Source organism: Zingiber officinale, chromosome 7A (assembly GCF_018446385.1).
Source record: "Zingiber officinale cultivar Zhangliang chromosome 7A, Zo_v1.1, whole genome shotgun sequence".
Classification (NCBI taxonomy): domain Eukaryota; kingdom Viridiplantae; phylum Streptophyta; class Magnoliopsida; order Zingiberales; family Zingiberaceae; genus Zingiber; species Zingiber officinale.
Window position 1 is genome coordinate 102,659,583 of NC_055998.1, and position 5,920 is coordinate 102,665,502.

Consider the following 5,920-nt stretch of genomic DNA (forward strand, 5'->3'; position numbering starts at 1 on the left):
AGTTGTCCAGAATGTTGTTGTTAAGGTGTTGGTTGAATATTCCTTTTATAGCCTATTTTGGGCTCTTGGACCCTTCCTAGGTGCTCCCACAGGGATGACGTGGTGTGCTCTCATCGAAACTTGGTCTACAAAAATTATCCATCTCCAGGCACCCAGACCACCCCAAGGTGCCCGAACCATGACGTAGGCCTGCTAATCATCGAGCTCCAGGTCACCGCGTAGATAGATTTTTGGCCGTCCGGGCACTTGGACCGTGAGGACACCTGGAGCAGCTCTAGGCGCCCGAAGTCCTTTCGAGTGCCCAGACCACCAATTTCTCAACTATGTCTTCTAGTAAAATTATGTTAGTTCAGACAAATAATATGTAAAGAATGACAATATTTGATAGCTTTCGCACTGTCCGATCCTGACTTTGAGTTTCGCTAAAACTCTAGGTTGGACCGACGTCTACTATTCCCTCTTCGCAGAACGTGTCTTCACCTACTCTTCTCAGGAGAAATTACTTTTTGCTATACCGGTCCTCCAGACTGTTTGGACTTTTGCTTAGCATCTGAGACTTCAGGTTTTCATGTTGAAAGTTCGATCCACGACCCGCCCAACCTTTCACTTGGTGTTTGTGACCCCCAGGATTTTCACTTAGAGTCCTTGACTCTAAGATTTCATCTAAAGTCCTCAACCCTCCAAGACTTAGCCCAGTCCTCTGGACCAGGACTTCGTTACCTAACCACAGCTAGGACTTTCCATTTGCCTAATCACAGCTAGGACTTTCCACCTGCCTAACCGTAGCTAGGATTTTTTTTTTCCTAAGATCACTTTAGACTTTCCTACACATTTAGCCACACTTGTTAGATCACAAGATAGCTTAACTTTGACCTCCTTTGCCATTATCAAAACATAGGTTCGATCGTCTAATACTTCATGCACCTACACTTTCAACTATCTCGTCTCTCGCCTCTAAGTATCTAAACATTGCAAATTTGCAATCAATGAGTGCGATTATGTTTTTCACATTGTGGATGACCGTCGAACTCAGACAATGAAGGACAAAACTCAAAGGTCAAGAGTGCTTAAAATTGTTAGTTTTAAGCCTTCAAGCTATAAATTTGGTAAATTGGAAGTATGGAATTATATGTAGAAGGTATGGCTGAAATCCTCTTCATTTCTTATTCAAAAACACCATTTTATATTTTGTGATGCACAAGCTATAGTTAATTTGATTTTTAGTTTGTGTTGAAATTTTCTTGTAGTTAATGTAATTCCCTAGAAAAATTGGGACAACATAAAATTGTAAGAGTTTTAATATTTTTATAATTCTTACATATTTTTTAGGTAAAGTATATAATTAATGGCTCCCAATCCCAAACATCTATCTGGCTATCAAAAAAGAAAGAGAAAGCAAAAGGAAGAAGCATTAATTCAAAGTCAAGCAGGAGGTATTGATAAATATCTTTCTAGGAACAAGAGAATGATGGTAGAAGAAACAATTGATAATCCAACGAATGTGGAACAAGAGAATGAAAATAACATTAATGTTGAAGAACTTGATCAATCTTTGGATGTAGAATTGATTCAAACCCTCAATGTAAATAAAACGAATGATGAAGATGATTTGGATGTGGTTAATAATCAATCTGAAAATCAAGAAACTTTGTTTCCACTTGATGATTCAGGAAATTGAGATAAGATTAGTCAAAATATTCGGGATTTTTTAGTTGAAAGGGGTCCAAATAGAATTGATGGTGTTTTGTTTCTTAAGGACAATAATGGTAGACATTTTAATGCATTACATTACAAGAGATTACTATCTAATGGCGAAAAAAATGATAGAAAGTGACTTGTGTATTCAATTTCTTCAGACAAAGCTAAGTATTTTTCTTTTGTTGCAAATTGTTCAAAATTCAAAGTACCATGTACAAAATTGGTCAATTGGCTAATAAAGGGTATAAAGATTGGCATAACTTGAGTTGTAGTATGAAAAATCATGAAGCAGGTAAGGAACACATTGATTGTATGATTAATTGGATTGAATTGGAGAAAATATTGAAAAACATAAGATAATTGATGATAACATACAAGTAGAAATCAACAAGGAGGAGCATTGGAGACAACTATTAAAGAGGATAATTGCTATTGTGCATAGATTGACAAAAAATAACTTGGCGTTTTGAGGAGATTATGAGAAAATTTATGTTGAAAACAATGATAACTTTTTGCAAATGATTGAAATGATAGATGAGTTTGATCCAATAATGAAAGAACACATTCATCGGATACAATCAAGTGAAACTCATTATACATATCTTGGCCCTAAAATCCAAAATGAGTTGATATAGATGCTAGCACATGAAGTGAAAAAAATCAATCATTGCAAAAGTTAAAAAAAGGCCAAATATTATGCAGTTATACTAGATTGTACTCCAGATGCAAGTCATGAGGAACAAATGTCCCTTATAATACGTTGTGTGAATGATTCAGCAAGCTCTGCAGTGATAGAAGAATATTGGGTTGAATTTTTGAAGGTAGATGATACATCAGGACATGGACTTTTTACTGAGTTAAAAATCGTGTTAAAAAATCTTGGACTAAATCTTGATGATATAAGAGGCCAAGATATGACAATGGATCAAAATATGAAAGGAAAGCATAATGAAGTTAAAAAGATTATTAAATATTAAACCTAGAGATTTCTATATTCTTTGTGGATGTCACAGCCTAAATTTGGCATTATGTGATATCGCGAATTGTTGTCCTTAAGCTATGTCATTTTTTGGAGTAATACAATGGATATATAAATTATTCTCATATTCTACCAAGCAATGGGAAATTTTCAAAGATCACATGGAAGGTTTAACACTTAAGCCATTGTCACAAACCTATTGGGGAAAGCCATGTTGAAAGTGGGAGACTAGTAAAAAAAACATATTTCAAAGAAAAGAGATGCTTTACTTGACTTAGCAGACATGGGTGATGATCCAATAGGAAAGAGTGAGGCTGAGTCTTTAGCAACACATGATCTTGAAAATTTTGAATTCTTGTTTGGGTTGGTAATTTGGTATAAGTTGTTGCATTTAGTAAACATTATCACTACAACAAAAATATTAAAGACAACGGGTAAAAATCGTTGTCGTAGGCTCTTTAAACCGTTGTAATTGGCAGTGTTGTTAAATGTGCAGTAAAAGACAACGATTTAAAACCGTTTTCTTTGACCACATTAGACAACAGTCATGCAACGGATTTAAAGCGTTGTCTTTTAATACCAAAGACAATAGTTCTGCAACATATAAAACCGTTGTAATTGCCAGTTTTGCAATAATTTGGATCGCATGCAGATATGCTTTTGACAACAAATACAGTACTATTGTCTTTCTTCCAAATTTAGTTTAAAAACCATTGATTCTTTGCATACTTTTCACAATAGTTAAAAAATTGTTGTCTATATACATTCACAAAACCGTATATACATTCACAAAAACCGTTGTCAACATAATTTTTTTACACACAAATTCTTGTACAATATATATATATACATTAGGAAAAACCGTTGTCAACATATATACATTAAGTTGTCTTTTATACATCTTGTCTCAACCAAAAACTGGTACAACATATATGTACATTCACTTAAGTTTATAAACTTCTACAATTACTACAAGCTATCCAAACATGACCACAAGTTCATGACCACCACAAAAGATGAGACCACAAAATTAAGTTTATCAGACAACAACCATGCAAATTAACTTGTCCTTTTTATGAATAGATCAAGTGATCAGGATGTGCAACAATCTTCACATACTGGTCCTTTTTCTGCATACAGAATTTCATAGACTTAGCTTGCAAACCCAACTTTATCCCTTTTCTGTAAATAAAATATAGTTAAAGCCATAGAAAAAAGTAGAAACATGCATGTATAAAATGATAAACATTGCAAACTGATAAGTGAAACAGATAATCTAATAAACCACTACAAACTAAAGTGATAATTGAAACAAACAAGCCCCAAAAGTAGTAAACTTATCAACATGTATAAACAATTATAAACTTGTAGTTTTGCATCTTTTGCACAGTATAAACCAAATTGTGAAGTACATAAATTTGGACCTTCTGAAATGTTGAAGTAAAAGAATGGTCAAATAAGCACGAGAAACGTTGTTGCTTCACATTTTCATGAGTAGTCAAGCAAGTGAGCATGAAAAAAGTTGATGAATATTATATAAACTTGACATTATATCTTGAACCATGTATATTATGTGAAAGCAGCTACAATAGCTAACAGCAGCAATAGAAAGATGGAATCATAGAGGATCGAAGTCATGTACCTTATGTCTCAACATTACAGCAGCAACACTCTAGTAAGATCTCAAAGCTTGAGGATGTGTAGTTTGCATAAAAACCACAAAGCAGTATATGAAACTAGTTTCAACATTATTTCTATAAAAAAGCAAGAACAAACTAATCCATTAAACCATCTAAATTGTTAATTACTTTATGCAATCCAGAATATGATTTTCTAAACTGATAATCACTATCACCTAAACTTACAATCACTACAAACTTAATTAACTGATAATCGCGAATAAATTAAAACTGATATTATAAGTCTTACTTATCCAACATTATGTGACACCAAAACTAGTTGATTTCTTGATGCTTGACTCAGCTTATCTACCATGACATTCATTGAGATAAATTAAGCACAACTTAAAACATTCATTGAATTTCACTATAGGCAACAAAGCCAATGAATAATATTATCACTTCATAAATCAAGTTTCAAGAAAATTCTAGATAGAAGAGACCATTTTAGGAATATATTCTACCATTTTCTATGTTTCTTGAGATAAATGGCTAACAAAGGTAACACCCAAGGAAAGAGCAGATAAATCACAAAGACCATAATATCTTAGCTAAAAAACCACCACATGTTGGATTAACGTCACTATTAGCAACCTCCCTTAAAAAAGATAATGCAATAATATTAAAAATTGTCTCAAGACAAGCATAAAAAAAATGACAAGCGGCTTACAAATTAGAAAAGAGTTTGCAGCAACAACGTTCACAGATTTGAAAACATTTCCATTTTAAAGACATACTAGAATAGTTCAAAGCAGCTGCCAATATTATGCAGTCAACCATACCAAAGAAATTCATGAAAAACTAACTAGTTGTAGATTCTAAATTATATTCAAATGCTTAAGTATAACTATTAAGAAGTATTAGTATTAATAGAATTATGGTGTGACAAGTTCAGTCCTGCATTGATATTTCAGTTTAGGATTGTATCCAACATTCTATGCATATCCATGTTAATATTTCAGTTTAGGATTATTGTGACATTTTTTGTACTCAGTGTGAGATACTTTCCAGTGCTTCATCAATTTTGTCTCAATTTTCAATGTAATTTGAGGGTTTGTTTTGTTATTGCATCAGTTAAGAATAAATAAGTTTATATATATGACCACAAAAGAATGTTGCTTAAAGTTGCAATTTCGAATTTCATTGTTGCAGATAACACAATGGCCAAAAACTATAATACTTGATTGAAATTCTAGACAACAGCACTCACACCTGAGATGACTTTAAATAAAAGATATATTTAGAGAACATAAAACAAAATAGTTGTTTCAAATATGGCAAATAAAGCAAACAAATACCAAGGAAAAATGAATTATGTGGCAGAAGCTTACATTTGCTCTAATTTTCCATTGTTTACAAAATATCCATTATGTTTTGTTGACATTTTGTTTACTTGAAAGTATTCATCCTGCAAAAAACAGCATATTCAATATAATCTTTCAATGTTAAACCAGCAAAAAGAAGAAAACATAATTAAAGGCATCATTAATCAAATGCAAGATGGAAGGCAATCTTTGATGCACCTTCTGATCCAGAACTTAAAAGGAACAAGCAATGCATACAA

The 5,920-nt window shown here is 32.8% G+C and overlaps 1 long non-coding RNA gene across 1 annotated transcript; it reads right to left on the minus strand.

The window, feature by feature from the left end:
• Positions 1 to 4,607: 4,607 nt before the first annotated feature.
• On the minus strand, positions 4,608 to 5,920 carry LOC122000324. Its single transcript, XR_006117080.1, has 3 exons — positions 5,880 to 5,920; positions 5,688 to 5,764; positions 4,608 to 4,665 (listed from the first exon to the last, which is right to left on the minus strand). It is a non-coding gene; the product is annotated as an uncharacterized LOC122000324 (long non-coding RNA).